This window comes from Podarcis filfolensis (assembly GCF_964270895.1).
Source record: "Podarcis filfolensis genome assembly, chromosome: 3".
Taxonomy (NCBI): domain Eukaryota; kingdom Metazoa; phylum Chordata; class Lepidosauria; order Squamata; family Lacertidae; genus Podarcis; species Podarcis filfolensis.
The window spans coordinates 109292797-109317558 of NC_139606.1; the positions used below are offsets into that span (position 1 = coordinate 109292797).

General features: G+C 44.7%; 1 long non-coding RNA gene across 1 annotated transcript in view; it reads right to left on the reverse strand.

Moving 5' to 3' along the window:
• Nucleotides 1–17871, reverse strand: part of LOC310758803 — a 48109-nt gene extending 30238 nt beyond the window's left edge. The window contains exons 1-3 of the long non-coding RNA XR_014545930.1: nt 17715–17871; nt 15829–15899; nt 13653–14143 (exon numbers count right to left, since the gene is read on the reverse strand). This is a non-coding gene — a long non-coding RNA (uncharacterized lncRNA). The remainder of the gene's footprint in view (nt 1–13652; nt 14144–15828; nt 15900–17714) is intronic.
• Between the last annotated feature and the right edge of the window lie 6891 nt (nt 17872–24762).

The window sequence follows — 24762 nt, forward strand, 5'->3', positions numbered from 1 at the left end:
ATTTGTACCCCACCCATCAGGCTGGGTTTCCCCAGCCGCTCTGGGTGGCTTCCAACAAAGATTAAAAATACATTAAAATGTCACACATTAAAAACTTCCCTGAACAGGGCTGCCTTCAGATGTCTTCTAAATGTCAGGTAGCTGTTTATCTCTTTGACATCTGATGGGAGGGCATTCCACAGGGTGGGTGCCACTACCGAGAAGGCCCTCTGCATGGTTCCCTGTAACTTGGCCTCTTGCAGTGAGGGAACCGCCAGAAGGCCCTTGGAGCTGGACCTCAGTGTCCGGGCAGAACGATGGGGGTGGAGACACTCCTTCAGGTCTACTGGGCCAAGGCCGTTTAGGGCTTTAAAGGTCAACACCAACACTTTGAATTGTGCTCGGAAACACACTAGGAGCTATTTTAATGTACAGCTATTTTAATGTATAGCAAACCGACAAACAACTTTTCAAAATATGAAGTAGAAAAAGAAGCAGCAGAGGAGACACTGTCTATTTCCTTCCTAATTAGCTATCATATCCTCAGAATGACAGCCAAGAGGGGCAATCTAACCCAATGAAGGCTAGTTACCAAAATGAAAAATAATCCTCCTAGGGTGCTATAAAATTTCTACTCTACGCCACAGTCACTAACTTACTGAAAGCTAAATGTGCTTGGCATTTTCTATGTCTCAGCTTCTCCCCAGAACACTGGTCTTGTGCAGGCTTGAGCCAGAAATGGAGAAAACCTTGTTTTCTGTTCCTTTTCATGTGTGTTGTAAATGGCTTCCTGTTCACTGCAGTTTTCAGTAGTTTTGTGCCAACTGGCCCAGCTCATGCAGATGAGTGTGGCTTGCTTCAAACACCGAGATTTGGTTCAGTTGGCATTCAAGGAGAACCAACATAATTTGCACTTCCCCAACAACATGCAAACTGAAACACAGCCAACCCTCTCAATTTTACAATACAGTTTTCCAGCAAAGTAATCCATGCCCCCTCACAAAAAAGATATTTTTTTAAATGGGGACTAAATTATAAGACTAATAATCGCAAATGGATGTGGGGATGTAGAGAACTGAACTTCAGATTGGGAAAAGGAGAAACCAGAAGGACTCAGCTACACAGGTCAATTTATAACGTTAAAAATGCGTTATAAAAATGTGGCAGCATATGGCGCTGTATAGCAACATCCAAAAATGATTTATTTCATTTATTTATTCAACTTATACACCGCCCTATACCCAGAGGTCTCAGGGAGGTTCACAACAAGACCACAACATATAAAATCAAACCAAAAGCAGTAACCCAATACCCCCCCCCACAAAGCCACATTATAAAAGGGTGTTGGATGTCCATAAGATCAATCAAAGGCATGGTTAAAAAGGAAAGTTTTTGACTGGTGCCTAAAGGTGTGTAATGAAGGCACCAGGCGAACTTCCCTGGGGAGAGACGGGGAGCCACTGCAGAGAAGGCCCCGTTCTCATGTTGCTACCCTTCGGACCTCTCAAGGAGGAGGCACATGAAGGAAGGCCTCAGAAATTAATGGCAGATTGCATTGGGGGCTTCCCCCACCCCCATAATGTTTTTTTCCATAGCACTTTTTATATCTGTTATATCTGTTAACTAATACACAAATACAGTGGTACCTCGGGTTACATACGCTTCAGGTTACAAACGCTTCAGGTTACAAACGCTTCAGGTTACAGACTCCGCTAACCCAGAAATAGTACCTCGGGCTAAGAACTTTGCTTCAGCATGAGAACAGAAATCATGCTCCGGCAGTGCGGCGGCAGCAGGAGGCCCCATTAGCTAAAGTGGTGCTTCAGGTTAACAACAGTTTCAGGTTAAGAACGGACCTCCAGAACGAATTAAGTACTTAACCCGAGGTACCACTGTACTCACTGCTACAGTTGTGTGGTCCCAACCTATTTCAGAACTTGAAATGGTGTTTCTGAGCATGCTCTGAACTCTAATTTAGATTGCACAGTGTAACGCGCCGTGCTTTGGAAGTGCCAGGGTGGAGCGCAGAGCTTCAAATCTCATGAACTAGAAAACATGTTATCATTACCTGACATTGGAAACTTCAACTGGTCCAAAATGCATCTGTGGTTGCCTTTAGAACTATTATAACCCATTTTCTAAAACAGCTGAATTAGGCATCAATTTAATTTCAGGGCCCAATTAAATGTGCTCATCATTTCTCGATAAAGACATTATGTCTTTTTTATAATGTACAGGAGTAATAAGGTAAAAGATGATTTTAACCTTGTGCCTGTGTTTACTTGGAATCTTGTGATGTTAATTTACAGTGGCACCTCAGGTTACATATGCTTCAGGTTACAGATGCTTCAGGTTACAGATGCTTCAGGTTACAGACTCCGCTAACCCAGAAATAGTACCTCAGGTTAAGAACTTTGCTTCAGGATGAGAACAGAAATCGTGCTCTGGCGGTGCTGCGGCAGCAGGAGGCCCCATTAGCTAAAGTGGTGCTTCAGGTGAAGAACAGCTTCAGGTTAAGAACAGACCTCCAGAACGAATTAAGTTCTTAACCCGAGGTACCACTGAATTATGTTCAATTTTGGTACAAAAATTTCATCCTGTATTTTTAGTTCTAGATCTCCCTTTCTACTTTTAATTTAGTTTACGTTATTTGGCATCCGTTATTATACTTTATTATGTTAGAAATAAATATATGCCAATAAGAGTTTTTAAAGGTGCTCATGTTACTGTTTAAAGTCCTGGAGAAATCTTTGCCTATAAAGCAGATGCTCTAACCACTGAACTTTAGCCCTTCACTCAAGGCTCAGTTTCTAGGTCATGTAAGGTGTACCACTGCATCATATGGAATATTTCATGACATCTCCTTCAAGGTGATGGCCAGGGGTGTGTGGGACAGAGCAGTCTCTTATCTAACCTTGCCTTGGGTTATAATATACAGTGGTACCTTGGTTTATGAACTCAATCTGTTCTGGAAGTCCATTCTTAAACCAAAGCATTCTTAAACCAAGGCGTGCTTTCCCATAGCAGTGGGGGACTCAATTTACAAATGGAACACACTCAACAGAAAGCGGAACATGTTCTGCTTCCAAGGCAAAGTTCACAAACCAAAACACCTACTTCTGGGTTTTCAGCGTTCTTAGTCCAAGTTGTTCTTAAACTAAGCTGTTCTTAAACCAAGGTATCACTGAATACTCATCACTTCACACATCCATCCATCTCCCAGAGTGAGTTACAATAGCAGAAGACCTAAGAAATTCAATATATCAATAAAAAATAGACTCCTCAAAGTCTGAGTCCAAAACAAATGTCATCAAAAACACCGCAAAATATACACCATGCAGGATAAACTCCATCAAAAACCCAGACAGACACCAGTGTTCTCCAAATACCTAGGTATAACCTGACTAAAGTTAAAAGATGTGTTGCTTGATGTGAGCTGTTTTATTTCTCCTGCAAAAGAGCCTTCAGATAAAAATAATAATTGCAGAGGTCCAGAAAGAAAAGTTGACACACACACACATTCTTGCACCTGTCAGGAGACTGCAAATCATAAGCTCCAGGCACCCATCTTTGTAAACAAATGGTGCTGGGATAAATATTGTCAGATCTGTCTTGTAATCTGAAGGAAAGGAAAGCAGCCATCTGAAGGGAAATCATAGTGGGGTGAAAATCTGTCGAAGTCAGGCTTTTTTGTGGTGGTGGAATTTTGCCTTTCACTGGAAACCAAGGAGCTTTGTTAAAAACCTCCCTTCTGCTCCATCCCCAGGTGAACCACAAGGTAGAATTAATCACAGCCCCGCAGATAGCAGAACCATTCAGCCTAATAAATGCACTCTGTTAAAGCGGGGGGAAGGGGGGAGAAAAAACACAGGAAGTTGGAAAGATGGTAAACCTAAAGGAGAAAATGCATGCAAAAACTGGGCACAATTTGCAGCCATCTGTCTGGAGGTAACAAGACAGCAGATGATGAGCTGAATATGAGTCAGCATTATGGTCTCATTGCAAAGGATGCCAATGCCATGCTGGGCTCCATTAATGGGATCTTATTATGAGTTAGCCATGGGAGGTCATTTGGCCATCCTGCCAGAGATGTTAGTGAGAACTTTTTTTCTTGGAGGATAGCGTTCAGCTCTGGTAAAGACGTCTCAAGAAGCGCAGTGTATATTTGATATGGAAACCTTTACTCCAACAATAGTCATGTACATTTATTTATTTATACCCCACCCATCTGGCTGGATTTCCCCAGTCACTCTGGGTGGCTTCAAACAAAGATTAAAAATACATTAAAATATCAGTCATTAAAAACTTCCCTAAACAGGGCTGCCTTCAGATGCCTTCTAAACATCAGATAGTTGTTTTTCTCTTTGACATCTGATGGGAGGGTGTTCCACAGGGAGGGTGCCACTACTGAGAAGTCCCTCTGCCTGGATCCCTGTAACTTGGCTTCTCGCAGTGAGGGAACCACCAGAAGGCCCTCGGCGCTGGACCTCAGTGTCTGGGCAGAATGATGGGGGTGGAGACTCTCCTTCAGATATACTGGACCGAGGCCATTTAGGGCTTTAAAGGTCAGCACCAACACTTTGAATTGTGCTCGGAAACATACTGGGATGAAAATTGTTCATCCAGAGCATGGATTCTACTAGTGAGCCATGGTCCTTCTGTATTGCCATTGTTATGCAGTAGGCAGCCCTCCCTAGAACCTTCCTCTAGGCACCAAACTATTACACTCCTTTGTTCTGCTAAACTAGGAAAGGCCACAGCTCCGTGGTAGAGCATCTGATTTGCCAGCAGAAATGCCTACATAAAATTCTTCATGTCTCCCTAGGGGACCACTGCTAGCCAGTGTAGAAAATATTGAGTGAGGTGGACCAATGGTATAAGCTCCTTCTAGTTATCTCTCGCTTGGATTACTTCAATGCGCTCTATGTGGGGCTACCTTTGAAGGTGACCCAGAAACTACAACTAATCCAGAATGCAGCACCTAGACTGGTGACTGGGAGCAGCCGCCGAGACCACATAACACCAGTCTTGAAAGATCTACATTGGCTCCCAGTACGTTTCCGAGCACAATTCAAAGTGTTGGTGCTGACCTTTAAAGCCCTAAACGGCCTCGGTCCAGTATACCTGAAGGAGCGTCTCCACTTCCATCGTTCTGCCCAGACACTGAGATCCAGCAAAGATGGCCTTCTGGCAGTTCCCTCACTGCGAGAAGCCAAGTTACAGGGAACCAGGCAGAGGGCCTTCTCGGTGGTGGCACCCGTCCTGTGGAACACTGTCCCACCAGATGTCAAAGAGAAAAACAACTACCAGACTTTTAGAAGACATCTGAAGGCAGCCCTGTTCAGGGAAGCTTTTAATGTTTAACAGACCACTGTATTTTAATACTTTGTTGGAAGCCACCCAGAGTGGCTGGGGAAGCCCAGCCAGATGGGCGGGGTATAAATAATAAATTATTGTTATTATTATTATTTTTATTATTATTAAGCTGCCTTTATAGAATCATAGAATCATAGGGTTGGAAGAGACCACAAGGGCCATCGAGTCCAACCCCCTGCCAAGCAGGAAACACCATCAGAGCACTCCTGACATATGGTTGTCAAGCCTCTGCTTAAAGACCTCCAAAGAAGGAGACTCCACCACACTCCTTGGCAGCAAATTCCACTGTCGAACAGCACAAAACATATAAAGCACAAAACATGGATCCAGCCCCATGAACTCACGGGCATCGTTGCATTGTACAGTAGTACCTCGGGTTACAGACGCTTCAGGTTACAGACTCCGCTAACCCAGAAATAGTACCTCGGGTTAAGAACTTTGCTTCAGGATGAGAACAGAAATCGTGCTCCAGTGGTGCGGCAGCAGCGGGAGGCCCCATTAGCTAAAGTGGTTCTTCAGGTTAAGAACAGTTTCAGGTTAAGAACGGACCTCTGGAATGAATTAAGTACTTAACCCGAGGTACCACTGTATCTACCACACTGCATGCACAGCAGGAAGTATACTGCAGTCTCTGAGATGCTATGTGGCAATGAGCTTGCAGTGCAAGGAAGCCCCAGGGGATGTTAATTAACTAGCAAGCACCGGGATGTGCAATGGCATTCCAATTATTGCAATCTCTCCTAGAGAGGAATATGAAATGGAACGCGGATTCTAATGCAAATGCCTCTGCCTCACACTGTGGGCTGTGAGGGGCTGTTAGCTGATCTCTTCTGGGCCAGAGATGCACACAGATGCAGCAAATTACAAAGCTGAGGTTTACTTTGTATTTAATCAATCGCTATGAGAGAGAACATTTTAATCACTTCAGAACTCGCTAGAATCATGTTCCATTTCAGTCAATTTCATAGAGAATGTGAGAGAGGCATTCATTTCCAACACGCCTTTTAGGCAGCAAATCACAAAGCCAAAGCGCTGAGGTTTTTACTTTTCATTTAATCCCCAAAACTTTTTAATCACTTCACTTTGCTTAGTCGTATTGTATTTTACAGCTGCATCGCCAACTGTGGATAGGCAACCAATCACAAGGTTGGGCTGACAACATCGTGAAACTTCCTGATTAGCTGCGCTGCAGCCAATGCTCAACAGTAACTGAGCCACTGGAATCCTCAGTCTGTTACATCATATTTGTGTAATATGCGTGCCTAAGGCTTCATCCTCAGCGCTCATCCCACAACCCACGGATATAGCTTGGAAATGCAAAATGGCTTTGTAGTTCCTGTCGTTGGAAGCTCAGGGGTTCATGGTGGCTAGCAGTGCCTTTTTACCAGTTGGTTCTCCAACTATAAGCCCTTTGGGGGACAGACATGACTTGGCCACTGTACTCCATGTTCTGGTTTTCAGACTTGATTACTGCAATGTGTTCTATGTGGGGCCAGCGGCGGAGCAAGCCGATCAGGAGCCTGGGGCGGCACGTGTGTCCTGTGCTGGTCCCATGGGTTACCTGAGAGGCGAGGTCCAAGTCTGGTCAAAGGTGTAACGTGGAGGCAGTCCATAGTAGCTGAAGCTGGGTGCAGGGCAGGGAGTCGGGTGAAGTCAGGAACAGGCTTGCAAGCAGGGAGCCAGGGTGGGTCAGGAGCTCAAGCAGGAAAGCAGGGCAGGATTCAGACAGGAACTAGCAACCAACAATATTGTACCCGCAACTTGGGACTGGGGCTGGCCAGCTTTTATCTGCCCCGAGGCATAGGGCGGCCCCAATCCTCTGGTAACTCGTCTCTCCTGCCCTGGAGGCGAGCACTCCTCCTGTGGGAACTTAGTTCCCTCTGCCTCTCTGCCCTGAGCCTCTGCAGCTCAGGAGAGGCTGGAGGGTTACCAGACCCAGAGGCAACCTCAGCTTCCTCTGACGGGGCTGAGAGTGGAGCACCTGCAGGAAATGGGTCCTCCATCACCTCAGGAGCCAGAGCAGACTCAGCTGATGCCTGCACCTAAGGATCCAGCACAGGTGAGGACCCTTGAGGCTCAGGCCCCAGCCCCGGCTCAGCTGGTTCTGGAGGCGGGGAATCCTGTGCAGGCTGGGATCCCTCAGGTTCAGCATCCGAGTCCGAATCCCAGGCCATCACATGCCCAGAGGAGGGGCCAGCTGCACATGGGGTGGGGCAAGCCAGGGCAGGATGCTCTGTGGGGCCTCTGAGGAGTCTGCCTACCTCCTCCCACTCAACTGCCCTACAGTTGAGGGGGAGGCAGTGGACAGACCATTGGGGGCAGCGTGGAGCCTGCTGGTGCCCAAGCCACCACGTCACTCCCAGGAGAAACGCATGGCTCGGGCGCACTGCAGGCCCCATGGTAAGTGCCACCCAACATTTTGTCACCCCTCTCAGTGGTGACACCCAGGGTGGGCGGGCATTCCACAGGGCAGACACTACTATCAAGAAGGCCCTCTGCCTGGTTCCCTGTAACCTCACTTCTCTCAGTGAGGGAACTGCCAGAAGGCCCTCGGAGCTGGGCCTCAGTGTCTGGGCTGAACGATGGGAGTAGAGACACTCCTTCAGGTATAGGGCAGTGTATAAATTGAATGAAGAAGAAGAAGAAGAAGAAGAAGAAGAAGAAGAAGAAGAAGAAGAAGAAGAAGAAGAAGAATATAATAAGAAGAATAAGAATATATTGCGGCTTAATGCTGTAATCCACCCTGGAACCTTAAGGTGAAGGGCAAGAAATAAATAAATAAGAATAATAAGGATTATAGCTGTGTTCCAACATGTTCCATTACCTAGAGTCACCAACTTCCCCTACTTACTGCCAGGGACCGGCTGAACACTGAGGAGTGGTGGCTGGATCAAGTGCTGAGTGGGCACTAGAAGAAGCAGGGTTGGAGAATGACTTGGAATAAGGGATCAGTGAATTGGAGGAGTCTGTAATAGCCAAGAGACTGAGGGGAAGAGGGGCTCAGATGGACCCCCTGCCAGTTTGGACACCTTACAGAGCACTCTGGATTGAGGCAGACTCCGTTTCAAAGTGCTGAACCCATGTTCAATCTGAATATTGTGCTTGGTGCACACTGCTAATTTTGCGACCCTGCACAAACCCATACATACAGGCCTATTTCCATTTCTTCTGTAAAATAAGCCAAAGTGCACGGATTGGTCTAGGAGACTCAGCCGATCACACATTGCATAAGCCTCCAATGATTCCTACAATCTCCTTCCTCGTCCCTTAGAGTGACTATAGTCACCAAGAGTAGAATAGCACATTCATTTCCTTTGTGGAATATGTATCTGTCTATCATTGTATTTCCCGGGCAGAGTTATTCATAGTGCAGATACACTCCCTACAAATATGCCCTAGAATAGTTTTCTTTTCTGATTCCCAGCTGATTAGCAAAGTTCACTGCACATTATTTATCTTCTTCTGCCTACTCAGCATACATCATCCTCTGTCACTCATCTTCAGTTGCTCGTTTCTGTTCAATTATCATCACCTGAAATGGCTCATCTCGTTTACCTCCCATGCATTCCATAGTCATCACCTGACATCATTTTTCAATACGGGATTCAGACAGCCATTTTCTTTCCCAATTATGACTGATGGCAATTAACTGGAATTAGAATATTCATGCCAGCCTACCCAGGAAATTTGCCACCCGATGCTGATCACAGCAATCATTACCTCAGAACTTCAATGGACAAATGAAGGCCTGGTTGTCTAAGAATTAGGTCCTCTGAAAAAGTCCTCAGCACATGATGGCTACTGAAATAATAGACTTGAACATCTGGTTCTGAATGGTTTCATTTAAAACAGATTGATATGATGCACCCCGCCCCCAGGTATTTGGAATTCATACATTTCCAAAATGACATTTGAAGTTAATCTGCTTTCAAACTGGACTCAGTCTGAATAAGTGGAACATCACATCCCCAATGGTGTCATTGGGCTACAGACTTGAAAAGCATCACCTTCAACAGTAGATGCATCCGAAGTGGGTCACCAGCTGGGATGGAGCCACTACACTATCTTCTTGGAAGGTGGGTTGTTGTAGCTTACAGGGATGGGCAAGCCAGCAGGGATGTCAGTGCAGTGCAAAGCTACCAGTGGAGCCAATCCAGAGCTTCTGCTGGTGCATTTGCACCATGGAGACCTCCTCACAAATTAATACTGATGTCTAGGACTAAAAATGCTAAAGGCAGACTCAAACTTGACGTCAAAATATTATTTCAAATCACCATCATTTCTCATTTCTCAGATCTCATTTCTCACCAGTTCAAAACAAATCAGCAAATTTTAAATCCAGATTTCCTACCAGAATTGAAGGGGAGCGAAACCAACAATATGTCTGAATTATAGAACTGTTCCCCTCCGCTTTTCATCAGCGGTGGCCTATGGGCCAAAAGAGAATGCTGCTGTATAGCCAATCTCCTTTTAAATATCACCAGACTCTGTAGTAGTTGGTGCTGCATATCAGCAAGATATCCTTTTCCTTAAAAGAGATTTAAATGTAATAGGGCTGCAGGGAGGGAACAGATTAAATTGCTTCACGGGTCACTTCTGGCCTACAGGCTGCCTGTTGCAGGAAGATGGACCAGTTGATGTCATTGATCTTCTCCTCTTTATCATCATCAGGAATGTTCCTGGCTTGAAGACATAGCTGGATGAATTTTATACTCATTGATCTAAGCCAGCCTATTTTCTAATTTGAACATAGTCAGGAAATAATTGAATGACAATTAATCACTGCAGCTTTTGGAAAACGGCATTTTTTTTTTCAGCTGCTGCACAGGGAAAAAAAATAAGGTTCCATAACTCATTTCTGCCAAAACAAAAAATAAAAATGGAATATGCAGCCGATTGGTTTTAATAACAAGAAGTTAATGAAAACAGTGATTTGTATTTTAAAAAACATTAATCAATTACAAAAAGACATGTATTTTAAACCAATTCCTTTCCATTCTGTGCACAGTTTGTGAAGGTCTTCAACCCTAGGTGAAGTGAAGACTGACTATGAATGAAATGATAGACCCGTAATAGATGACTCCGGGGGACATCTGCAATGCCCCCTGCAATGCAGGAATCTCAGCTAAAGCATCCATGACAGATGGCCATCCAACCTCTGCTTAAAATCTTTCAGGGAAGGAGAGTCCACAACCTCCTGAGGGTGACTGTTCCAACATCAAACAGCTCTTAGCTCCAGAAAGTTCTTCCTGATGATGAGTCGGAATCATTGGAAAGGAAGAAAGAGCGCAGAAACTTCTGCTGTCTTGCACGGATTGGGATGTAGCTTGCTGTACAAAGCTAAGAGTCACATCCGTTGTCCCACCTGGGCTTTCAGACAGCCCCTCGATGCGCTTTGACTGTGAGAGCCTGTTCCCAGCAAAGGGGTGAGCAGAGAATGATACTTACAGTCTGCAGGTGATACCTGCAGTCTGCACAGCCCTAGGAACGAATCACATTATCTGTATATAATCTCAGCATTTAGGGGGTTCTAAGAATTCCTGGGCAACACCGGGTACAGAATGTAATTCTTACTTCGTTTTAGATAAGTGGCGATAAGCTCTCTCTTACACATGTGCATCCATGCATGTGCACAAATGATTATTTCCACACAAAAGCTACCCAATTTGATGGGTTTTGTTCGCCATGCTGCATCTGCTTTGGCCTTCCCCAACCTGGTAACCTCCAGATGTTGTTGTATTACAACTCCACCCCACCCCCAATCTGTGATCACAGGATGTGTATACACATTGTCTTGGAAAAGGCTGAAACACCTTATTTCCTGTGCATGGAAACAGCCAATCAACCATTCAAGAGGTTTGGAATATCCCTTATGAAAAGACCCTTGGTGCAAAGGCTTCTGATGAGACCCAAGTAGCTGTTCGCTCCTTTGTAAGAGAAGATCATTTGAAAATTGTCTAAACAAAAAAAAAATTTTTCTTTCCAGTAGCACCTTAAAGAGGTAACTGAAAATTGTCTGTCTCTCTGACTTTGCTGCTGTACCAGTTCATAATGGGTCAGGAGGTGGCTTGTTCTAGACTGTGACCTTGCTCTAAAGCAGCCTTTCTCAACCTGTGGGTCCCCAGATGTTGTTGAACTACAGCTCCCATCACCCCTAGCTAGCAAGGCCAGAGCTCAGGGATGATGGGAGTTGTAGTCCAACAACATCTGGGGACCCACAGGTTGAGAACCGCTGCATCTAAAGGGTTTAGTTTCATCTGGCTGAGCCTGATGTTGCATCAAAATATTTTTATTTTTTGCCATGCTACAATAACAAAAACCTATGGTTTCAGACAGATACATAAGAAACCCCCATGGGTTTTAGAGCTCTCCGGGATTTGAATGGTTCGTCACCCCGACGGCCAAGTTAAAAGCAAGGGCCGTAGTTGTGGAAATATGAAAATGCTCCACTTAGACCAGCACAGGCACCATGATAGAGATTTAGTGCGGCTAATCATAATGGTGCTCAGGCACATGGAGGTGTTGGGGAAGAAGTCATTTTATCAAAGTGACAGCTTGATGGTGCATAGATACGGCTCTGTTATGACTCCCATGTCATGTTTGCTCAGTTTAATCAGGCAGTCAGCATTCTTGTTATCATCCACCTTTTGGGGCGGAACAAGCTGTGCATTGGGGGCAATCTGAATTTAGTCTCACATGTTCATGTTACATTGCTGGTGACAAGCTTCTCAAAGGCAGAGTTAGCACTGGTCAAAGACTGATATGGAAGTCAATCCCCATTACCACCAGCACCCACCCACTTGCCTGGCCTTTGCTCTTGTCGGCTTTTTAATACATCAGTGGTAGTCAGAAGGTAGATCAGAATTAACTGGTAGATCTAGGGGTGAAAACTCACCCGCCAGCAAATTAGAGGAGGCAGATTGCGGGGAGACACTTCACAACATTTGCCATTTACTCCTCTGGAATAGGAGGGCATTGGCAGAAAGTACAGCATTGCACTTGGAGCTATGAGCTCTTTTCAGGTGGTCAGCCTGATCATGTGTTAAGAGCCAAGGGGTGCATGTGCGGGCTTCACCCACAATGTCCCCTGCATCACCTGAGCTGAACAACTTCCGAAGCCTCTGCACAATAGTAAAGGTAAAGGGACCCCTGACCATTAGGTCCAGTCATGGCCGACTCTGGGGTTGCAGCGCTCATCTCGCTTTATTGGCTGAGGGAGCCGACGTACAGCTTCCGGGTCATGTGGCCAGCATGACTAAGCCGCTTCTGGAGAACCTTCCCGCCGGAGTGGTACCTATTTATCTACTTGCACTTTGACGTGCTTTCAAACTGCTTGGTTGGCAGGAGCAGGGACCAAGCAATGGGAGCTCACCCCTTCGCGGGGATTCGAACCACCGACCTTCTGATCAGCAAGTCCTAGGCTCTGCGGTTTAACCCACAGCACCACCCACACAATAGGAACCCTGAAAATGAAGAACTTCCAATGGCAAGAAGACATCAAAGGCCATTTAGCTGAACATTTCAGCCTTTTTCACCCAGGTCCAAAGAGGCAAAAGCAGGTCCTGTGATGTTAAGTGATTGACAAGTGACAATCTCCACCCATTTGTAGAACCTGACCCATGTGGGTGATTGGGATCCTGCTCACTGGCTATATGAAGTTCCCCTCACCTGCACTAAATGCATAAAGATCAGAGTGAAGTAGAGAGTGTGGGGCCAGCACATAAAAACCATGCCTCAAGCGCATATTGGGTTTGTTGAATGCTTGAGATGATGACAGCAAATCTGCCCCCTGAGCGACTTTGAGCATATACAGTGGTACCTTGGGTTAAGAACTTAATTCGTTCCGGAGGTCCGTTCTTAACCTGAAACTGTCCTTAACCTGAAGCACCACTTTAGCTAATGGGGCCTCCCGCTGCTGCCGCACCGCCGGAGCGCAATTTCTGTTCTCATCCTGAAGCAAAGTTCTTAACCCAAGGTACTATTTCTGGGTTAGCGGAGTCTGTAACCTGAAGTGTCTGTAACCCGAGGTACCACTGTATATCAAAATAGAAAGGAATGTGACAAAGCAGCATTGCTTTATCCCCACCCCCCCCGAAAAGAGCATGATCAGATTAGAGGGAGACCAGATGCACATTGCTCCTCCTTTGCACCACGGCACCGAAGGGTCCCCACTAATTGCTTCACAGCGGGCCTTTGCAAAAAGACGCCAAAAATTGAGCTGTGTAATCTGGAAGTCCTCTATCAACTCTGTTCAGTACAGCAGGAATTCAGCTTTCATTCAATTACTGCGCACTTACTCAATAGGAGCTTTGCCTGAAGAAAGATGGGAAATTTTGGCCATGGATTCCTGCATTATCAACTTCAAGGTGCACCTCGCTCGAAGCTTTTCTCCTGCCTCCTGTCCAAGTCATCTCTGAATGCCTTCTACATCACAAAGAAAAGGGTGCCAAATGGCAATGTAGCTAGTACAATTAATAGACCTTTGCTCTTACTCTCCCAGACGCCCCCTGCTTTACTGGGGCTTTAAAAAAATTTAATTGGGATCCCCACACAGCAAAACCAATATATCAGTTCCACTGTCTTCTGTACAATAGCTCAGGGTTTGCAGAGACAAAGCAGAAGGGGATGCATGGCCATTCAGAATGATGTGATTGCACCATGGAGGGCGTTGAGCAAGTCTGAAGGGGCAATCATAGGCAGGGAAGATGTGAGATTTGTTTGGACTCAACTCAGAACAGGATTTGCTCCTCTCTGTCTGCAGCTACCCCGGTCTTCCTGCCAGTCTCTCCTGAAAAAAGAAAAAAAAGGGAGGGGAGAGCCTTGCATTGGAGCTGGTCATGGACATGACATGAGAAGACATGTAAGCACTTTCCACAGCTGGAAATGGTCCTTGAAAAATGTCATATCTTATCAGGGATCATGACACTTGTATGGCTGGAAACAGCTTTCCTTAACCATCTTGCTTTGTTTCTCTCAAGCTGGAATGCAACAGATGTCCATTGTGCTGTAAACTCAACACAATCTCCTCACCATTAAGCTGGAGTGCTCCTTAATTGCCTACAATGCTTCTCCTACCCTCTCTTCTCAGGTACACACACACACACACACTCCCTTTCACACACACTCCCTTTCACACACTCCCTTTCACACACTCACCTTTTCACCCCTTGCTTTTTCCTGTAAGACCTATTGCAGTCGTTAAGAGTCGTCAACAGGCTCATCACAGCTATCTGCCTATCACCCATTCCCACCACCCTTCTGAGTAATACCCCTCCCCACCTTCTCACTATATAGAAGGATCTGGCAACTTCTGTTTCAGTGTATCTGAAGAAGTGTGTATGCACACGAAAGCTCATACCAAGAACTAACTTAGTTGGTCTTTAAGGTGCTACTGGAAGGAAATTTTTTTGTTTTTGTTTTGACTCCCTTTATGAGTAAGTCATGCTAGATGAATCTCATTTTTTAACAGGTACAAGCTTGGTAGATAATAGGAATGCTTTGAATGTAGTGTATCTTGATCTGGATTTGTAGCTGGTAGACTGACCAAGGCGCAAAAGTGCTCACTAATGATTACTCATCATCCTGAGGAAAAGTGACAAGTAGGGTGTCACAGGGTTCTGTTTTTGCTAATGTCTTTATAAATGACTTGGATAAAAGTATTGAGGGGGTATCAAATTTGCAGATAACACCAAATTTAGGAGGGTTAGCTAACGTGGCTGAAGACAGAATCAGGATTCAAGATTACCTTAACAGATTGGAGAATTGGCCCAAAACTAACAAAACAGATTTCATTGGGGACAAATGTAAGGTTCTGCACTTTGGCAGGAAGAATAGCTGCAGAAATATAAGATGGGAGACATCCAGATTGCCAGTAGTACATGTGAAAAGGATCTAGGGGTCTTAGCAAGTCTACTGTCCTGTTCAAGGGAAGTCATAGCACCTCTCTATTCTGCCTTGGCCAGACTACACCTGGAATACTGTGTCCAGTTCTGGGCAACACAATTTATCAAGGATATTGATAAACAGAAATGTGTGAAGAGGAGTGCAACCAAGATGATTAAGGGTCTGGAAACCAAGCCTTATGAGGAATGGTTAAAGGAGTTGGGTATGTTTAGTCTGGTAAAGAGGAAACTGAGAGGCGTTATGACAGCCATCTTCAAATATCTTAAGGGCTGTCACATGGAGGATGGAGCAAGCTTGTTTTCTTTTTCTCCAGAGGGTAGGATCTAAAGCAATGTCTTCAAGTTATAAGAAAGGAGATTCCGACCAAACACCAGGAAGATGGCCCTCTGCAATTCAATGATTCTATGAAATGCATTTGCTTATAAACATACAAAGCCACTTTGCTAAATCATCGGCTTCACTGTTTTGACAGAACTGTGAAGAATTCTTGAAAGGGAAAAGATACTTTTCAGTGAGTTAATTTTTTCAATACATAATTGATGTTGATAGACTGAAGTTCCAGAAACACACCTGCTTTGTTTATTCCGTTCTGTTGAGCTTCCGTTTTCGAATCTTGCTCTGTGGCTGTTCCACCTAAGAGGCTAATAAGCACATGAAGCATTAAATGAAAAACGGGAACCTGAAGCAGAGGAAAGATATTTCCAGAGTTTGCATAAGTTTCTGTTGCTAGGGAAACAATTTATTCATCTCTGAAGAACACGGGGTGTCTTCAACATCTGCCTCATTTGCAAGCCTGGTTTTGTAGCATATAGGTGGCATCGATGCAACCAGAAACACAATGCAAACAAATTAATTTCTCCTTTATTAAAAGAAATACGTGCCTTTTCTTATGCACAGTGATCCTCTTATCTGGAGAGAGAAAACTTCCTTAGCTGTGAAGTCCTGACTTTTGCATGCACAAAAAGCACAAATCCATGATCTTGATAAAACATCATCATTATGGGTCCCGTGTGGTTCTCCCAAAGAAGCAAGATATTATCTCCTGTGCCCTGGCCTCAGTCCAAGTTGGGTAATTGCATTCTGCTTAATGTACCTAGAATCCCCTGCTGCTTTGATAGGATAAGGAAGCCGCTTCTTCTCCCTATGTAGAAGTGTTGAGTAGCTTAGCTCATAGAGTAATAATGACTGTTGTGTTGCGCCCAAAAGCCCCAAACAAATGGCATCGTCTCACCCTAGAGCCAACAGTACAAATTAATGTGCTGTTTGATTGCTGTCAGTTGCCTAAACTGCTGAAGTGCAACTTTAAAAAAACACATTTTAATATGTGTGTATAGTAATCATCTTTGGAAATTAGCATCTGATCTTTAAAATCCAAGATAATAAATCATACACTTTTTTTTCCTGAAGCTGGTTTTTGAGTCCATTCGCTTGTATTTATCCATGACATGGTAAGGCCATCTCAATGACATTTGAAATCTGTCTGAAATCCTGGAGAGGTGCAGTCAGTCAGCTTAGAGAGCAGAGCTTCATAGGAGTTCATGACAGCTTGCTAGAATCAGCACTTGTTACAGAAAGACCAGCTGAATGGAGAAATGAGATTTATTATTATTATTATTATTATTATTATTATTATTATTATTATTTATACCCCGCCCTCCCCGGCCACAGCCGGGCTCAGGGTGGCTAACACCAGGAAAATTACAATAAAAACATGATGGGGGGGGGGGAACCTATTTATTAAAATAAGGGTTAAAATACAATTTAAAATGCAGCCTCATTTTAATAGTAGCCCATAGATCAAAACCATAAGGGGAGGGAAACATAAGGGTCAGATCAAGTCCAAACCAAAGGCCAGGTGGAACAGGACTGTCTTGCAGGCCCTGTGGAAAGATGTCAAATCCTGCAGGGCCCTAGTCTCTTGTGACAGAGCATTCCACCAAGTCGTGGCCAGTACTGAAAAGGCCCTGGCCCTAGTTGAGACCAATCTAACCACCTTGCGACTTGGGACCTCCAAAATGTTGTCATTTGTGGACCTTAAGGTCCTCCACGGGGCATACCAGGAGAGGCGGTCCCGTGGGTACATGGGTCCTAGGCCGCATAGGGCTTTAAAGGTCAAAACCAGCACCTTAAACTTGACCCTGTACTCCACTGGGAGCCAGTGCAGTTGGTATGAGGGGTCATGTGCCCATTAGAGATAAGGACAACTGGGTCCCCATGTTAGCCACAAGACACTGGCTCAGCATGGGAAGATCTCAGCCACCACACCCTTTGCAATCCACCACTTGTTATGACTGCTCCCCTGACCTTGCCAGACATAGACAAGGTCATGGGAAGGTGACCCTAAGCCCCAGTGGTCAAGTGTCACCAGCACTCCCAGATCAAAGATCAAGCCCACCTATGACAAGCAGGAATCTCAGTGCAGACCTTGCTGTTGACACCTGTACTGTACCTCTCACCTGTCAGAAGTTTGACCCATTGCCTGCCCAGGAAGGGAAGGCGATTCTCTGGCAACATATGGGCGATAAGATGTTGTCCATTTCTTCTTTCTTTATTGCCCGCATCCTTTAAATAAAACCTGTTAAAACTTTGGTGGTTTCCATAGTCTAGCTGAATTCTAAGAACAATCGCTTTAGGCTTCCAGAACCGTTGGCAGAACACCAAGCCAACATGATAACGCACCAGGTTGTGGGAGGCAGTGATGCTCCTATTGCTTCCCTACTTGGGAAATAAATGAAAAGGAGGAGAATGCTGTTTGGGGGGAGGGTGAGCTTGTAGAACATCACCTTGCCAACAAAGGTCCGTATAGTAAAAGCTATGGTTTTCCCAGTAGTGATGTATAGAAGTGAAAGCTAAAGAAGGCTGATCGCCGAAGAATTGATGCTTTTGAATTCTGGTGCTGGAGGAGACTCTTGAGAGTCCCATGGACTGCAAGAAGATCAGCTCTATCCATTCTTAAGGAAATCAGCCCTGAGTGCTCACTGGAAGAACAGATCCTGAAGGTGAGGCTCTAATACTTTGGCCACCTCATGAGAAGAGAAGACTCCCTGGAAAAGACCCTGATGTTGGAAAAGATGGAGGACACAAGGAGAAGGGGACAACAGAGGACGAGATGGTTGGACAGTGTTCTCGAAGCTACCAGCATGAGTTTGACCAAACTGTGGGAGGCAGTGGAAGACAGGAGTGCCTGGCGTGCTTTGGTCCATGGGGTCACAAAGAGTCGGACACGACTAAACGACTAAACAAAGAGCTTGTAGAAATCACTGGTGATGATGCTAGGAATGGGCATTTGGGGGGCAGGCACTCCCCTCTGGCTCAGATTTTTGTCTCAGTTGGGGTAAAGCATTAGGGACGATGTCCATATCTTCTTTGAGGCAAACCAGCTCCCATGGACCATTTCCCTACTCAAATCTGGCAGTCCGCCAACAATTCTAATTGAGATATATATGCACATTGACACACACAATATATGCATATGCACTTGTCATTTTGTTTAGCACCGTTCTTGACATAACTGAACTATCCCTTTATATCTCAATTTTCAGTGTGGAGAACTCATCTGACACCACTAACATCCGGGGGGTGGGGTGGAGTGGGGTGGGAGGGAAGAGATGGTAAATGAAGCCAAACTTGTAGGATTCAAATTCTCCCAAGCAGGAAGCGAGAAAGAAATCTTATATCCGTACCAAAGCACTATCCCATAATACTGAATTGCTAGGCAGAGCTACAACATCATGGAAATGAATGTGATTGATAGCAGGTGTCAGTCACAGAGGGGTAATTTTTATAGTGAAATAGATACCTCATAAAACTTTGACTTAGGCTGACCCTTCACATGAAAAAAGTAAGAGAAATTGAAGATAAAGATGAAACAGTAATAAAACTGGGAGTTATATTTGGACTGTCCCCGGGGATGGGGAACACAAGCCACAGGGCATTTTCAGCTTAGTATAGACTCAGCAATGGAAAGGGAATAATCTTGCATGGTTAAGATAAGACAGCAAGAGCAATTCTGCTAAGTCACACATATTGTACAGGTATCACTTAGATGTGTCTTTGACCATGCTTAGAACAAAGGTGATGAGCATAGACCCCTTCAGATGTTGCAGACTACAAAACGTATCAACCTCGGCCAGCATGACTAATGGTCAGAGATGATGGGTGTTTGTAGATCTCAAGCTCTGGAGGGGACCATGAGATCTACTCTGACTTTGGAACATATGTAAACGATCATATCCTTCATTTATGTCCCACCGTTAAAGATGGAACCAGTCTTTGCAATTCATGGGTCAGGCGGCAAGAGTTGAGGTGTGCCTTTAAAAAAGAAAAGTTTCAGTACCCCCAAGAAATGTGCATTTTGAACATAGAATCAAAGAGCCTCTGGCTAAGAACTTAATTCGTTCTGGAGGTCCATTCTTAACCTGAAACTGTTCTTAACCTGAAGCACCACCTCCTGCTGCCTCCGCACCACTGCGGCGCAATTTCTGTTCTCATCCTGAAGCAAAGTTCTTAACTCAAGGTACTATTTCTGGGTTAGCGGAGTCTGTAACCTGAAGCGTCTGTAACCTGAAGCGTCTTTAACTTGAGGTACCACTGTATTTAAATGCTATTTTTGCAAAGCATTTTTAATGCACACTCATTAAACACAACCTGCACACAACAACAACAACAACAACATTAAGGAAATGGGACCGAATGGACTAAACACTATCATCATCATCATCATCATCATCACTATTAAAAATATGTAATTTAGCACCTGACCTGCTTTATATAAAATGAAAGTGTCTCTGTGTGCTCCCCATTCACTATAATGGGGAATCTTAAAATGGCTAAAACCTTTTCCCCATTTTGGCCCAAGAGGATGAAATTCACAGGAATGGGAGTCCCTCTAGAGTGGATTAAGCCCACCAAATTGCAAATGAAAGGAAGGCCAGGGACCTTTTTATGGGGGAAGTAAACGGGGTTCACTTTCCTCCATAATCCCCTACTGGGCAGGAAGTTTGGGGTGTGGTTGCCTTTTTCATTTTTGGGGGGGGTGAAGTGGGGTTTGCCTCTTGCTCTTTCTTACTGAGCTAGCGTGCAACCTAGCTTGTATATGTTTACAAACTTTGCCACTTCACCCTGGCCTTAATTTCCTGTGCCCTCTGATAGACCACACAAGCCTTCAATAAATAATTCTAGAACACCGCCTGTGGCATCCTGAAGAGCTCTGTTTTTATTTGTTTTTGTTAATGGAGAGCAATGTAGGATTGTGTTTTTGCTTCTTCAGCTTTCAGCTTCCTTATTTATTTATTTTTTTAAAAAAATCATCCACTGCTGTGTTTACCAACTACAGCAGCAGCAACCAATCCAGATCCCTTCAGTTCTCCACGGGCAACATTTTAGACAGCTTCACTTTGGACAAAGCCTGTGGACTAGGGAAACACCAGGCTGTACACAAACATCCAGCTATTCTGTGCAGAAGAACAGAGTAACAGAACCCTCTGTGTTTGCATGTGGGGGCTGTGTTCTGACTCGAGGGAGGGTTATTAACATTATGCTACAACTTGGGAGGGGTGCTGAGGCCCTGAATCACCCAAAATTTGCCTTGCCTTTTGGTCACCGCACAGAGCCTACTAAATCATGGAAAGATTATATAAGAGAAGACACAAAACTACAGAATGCGATTCATCCAGCCATTTTCTACACGCGGATGATTATTGCTGCTTCCCAGCTCACTAGAATGTGCTAATCTTCATTTCGTTACAAAGATGTGAGGATGCTGCATAGGAATTCAGCACAGAGTGAACGGAGCGATTCGGATAATTGGGGTGTGGATAGCTGGAGTTCTTTTGTGTTAGTTAATGGTTAACATAACTTAAGAGGTGATTAAACAAAGCCACTGTAAGAGTAGCTCAGGGGACTCAATCGTCTAATTGCCTTTCTACCGGCATATGCCAATCTTTTATAATAAGCATAGCAATGATTCATAACAATAAGAAACAGTTCCCTCGGTGTTCGCTATTTTATTATATAGATGCCAATTATGTTGGCTGGGGCAATCATCTATTATACCAGTGGCTCAATTGATTGCCATGCTACAGAGGGTTATGCTTTCATATATCATACTCAGTAGGGCTAGTAAAGTACTTGGATTGCTTTCATTTCTTAGAGGCACTACAGCTGTGCTTGACCTTATTTGGAGACTTCTCTGGTTTCCAAGGAAGGCAAACTCCCAACCCCCACCCCCATTGCCTGTGCTATAGCTAACAAAAGAAATAATTCATTTTATAGATCCCAAATCACAGCCTTTGTGAAGGGGAGACAGCTGAGAATATTCCTAGGAGAACTGGAGAGTCTTTCATTGGGGCAGCAGAAGTGGGGTGGGTGGCTTGGGGGTTGCGGGAGATAGCGCAATCATAGAGGCAATCGGTGGAAACAGCCAGCTCCAAATCTTGATAAACACCGGGCAAAATGCAGGGATGTATAATTCACTTCTTGAAGGTAATTACAGCCCAATCAGCCTCTGTTTCCAGTTCACGGTTAAATAGCACATTGCCACACTTCTAGAAAATTTTAGGATGCTTTGCCACTGGAAAACCTTTCCCAGATGTTATCTCTCACTTGAAGAATTGGGCTGTGTCTGTCACAGATCAACTGAAATTATATAAACAGCCTGATCTTTATTTAATCTGATTACATTTCTATTTAACCTCCCATCCATCATGGAACCCAAGGCAGGTTATAGTGTACGTAGTTGCCGGTAGTTACCCATCCAAATGTGGACCAGACCCAGATCTGTTTAACTCCACAAGCTGGTGGCTGAGTGTTTCTTCAGACCATGTTCTGGTACCTGTGAGCTAAGTCCGTTGATTCCAATGGGTCTGCTTTGGGAAATGTATATATAGATATATAGATATAACCTTCATATAGTTCTGCACCTACCATGAGTAAGGTCAGTTGACTGGGTCACCTGACACTTCTGTGAATGGGTGAATACTCTGTGAATACTCATTTGAATGAATTACATATCCATCAGGCTGAAGCCGTGGGAGAGATCAGGGCCTTTCTATCAGCTCTGCTGGAAGATCAGTTCCATCAGGCTCCTCCTCCCATTAACTGGCATGCGGCCATAGTAGAGGGAGAGATGAAAAACAGTCATTTTATTGTCTTTGCTAGCAGGCAAGCTCTATCTGGCTTGTCATCTCCCAGAACTGTTCCATAGTGGCTGCAACTTTAAGAATGGGTGTCTGAGGTAGCTTAATTTCCTTTTTCCTTCTCATCCCTTTTATGGTGCCATATCTTATAACTTTTTCTGCATCCTTTTTGGCTAATCCTTCTAGATATGAATAGTTGGTTGCAATCAACCCCTTCATTGGCAAGCACCTCCCTGTCCACAGGAGCATAGCATGCTGCTTTATACTGAGTCAGACCACTGATCCATTTCGCTCAGTATTACCTACACAAAATGGCAGCAGCTGCCCATGGTTTCAGACCTAGTTTTCCCAGCCCTACCTAGAGAGACCACGGATTGAAGCTACGACCTTCTGCATGTAAAGGAGATGCTCTACCATTTTGTTAAAGATCATGACTCTCACATCGCTGAGCACACATGATTCCTGGGTTGGTGGGGCGGGGGGCAGACACTTTCAAAATTCAAAGTAGAACTGTAACAGAAATTGGAAATAAGGCTTCAGGCCTCAATGTGCTTCCTCAAAATTTATTTTCCCCAAAATACTTTATCTGAACACTTACTTTGGAACAAAGCTTTCCTGTTCGGCTCCCCCCCCCCCCTTCATATCCCTCATGGTTATGAAAAACGAGTGGACCATCGTTGCAAATGAAGTACAGACTGATGTGTTTATTTCCATTCATTTGTTTATCACTCTGCCTCTGCCTTTGCTTATCTGTGTGGAGGAACTCCCTAAGCGTGGTCAGAAAAACTCAAGAATCACAGAGCTCCTTGCCATGCTTTGTGCACCCAAGTGCTCAAGGATTTCATACTTCACTGAGCCCTTAAAAACCAGCCTTTGTGAGGTTTTGCCCAGCTCTTTTTTGAGCTGTCCTGACTGTCCAGGAGTTCTGTGAAAAGCAGAGGAATATTGTGGATTTCCATATAATTTCCTTAACTACCAGATTAAATACACACACACACACACACACACTTTATTGGATATGCCATACATGACAAGGGAATGGGAACTACTTACAATGGAAATTTGAATCAAAGGTCAGAGAATATTGGGGAAGGGCTAAGAGACAGGATGCAACACAATGGTACCCTGCACCCCACTTTTTAATTTAGCCATTTTGCTGGATATGATACGTGCTGTGGAATTGGATTCACTGACTGCTTCCATTTGCCAATTTCCTAGTGATGGTTTTATCTTATTGATAGATGCCTTGTGATTTTTTTTCGGTATGGAAGGGAAGGATAGAAACATTTCTTAAACAAAAATAAAGAAAGAAATGTAACACTGGAGAACCTGTATATTGCTGATGACATCTACTTATGAGAAAACGACTCCCATGTCAGGGATCATTAAACTCATTCCCGGCCACCCTGAAAACTCTTTCACGGAATTCATCTGTGGCAGGAAATGATAGAGAGAGTCTCAAATCCCCATCACTGCCAGTGTTCCAAATAGCAAGCTAATCTCAGCGTAACCAGATTAGGATGCCTCTGAATACCACCTGCTGGGAAGCACAGGTGGAGACACAGGTGACCAGCACCCTCCCCACTTGTGATTCCCATCAACTGATATCCAGAGGCATATAGCCTCAGAAGGCAGAGGTGGAACACAGCCATTGTGGCTAGTAGCCTTGGGTAGCCTTCTCCCCTCCACAAATTTGTGTAATCCTCTTTTCAAGCCATCCAAGTTAATGACCATCACTACCTCTTATGGATAGGGACACGGGTGGCGCTGTGGTCTAAACCACTGAGCCTTGGGCTTGCTGATTGGAAGGTCGTGGTTCGAATCCCTGAGATGAGGTGAGCTCCCATTGCTTGGTCCCAGCTCCTGCCAACCTAGCAGTTCGAAAGCACGTCAAAGTGCAAGTAGATAAATAGGTACCGCTCTGGCGGGAAGGTAAACGGCGTTTCCATGCACTGCTCTGGTTTCACCAGAAGTGGCTTAGTCATGCTGGCCACATGACCCGAAAAAACTGTCTGCGGACAAATGCCAGCTCCCTTGGCCAGTAGAGCAAGATGAGTGCCGCAACCCCAGAGTCGTCCACGACTGGGGGTCCCTTATCTTTATCTTTACCTCTTATGGAAGCAAATTGCAAATTCCATAGTTTAGCTATGCATTATAGAAGAAGAAGAAGAAGAAGAAGAAGAAGAAGAAGAAGAAGAAGAAGAAGAAGAATAAGAATAGTAGTAGTAGTAGTAGTAGTAGTTTGGATTTGATATCCTGCTTTATCACTACCCGAAGGAGTCCCAAAGCGGCTAACATTCTCCTTTCCCTTCCTCCCCCACAACAAACACTCTGTGAGGTGAGTGGGACTGAGAGACTTCAAAGAAGT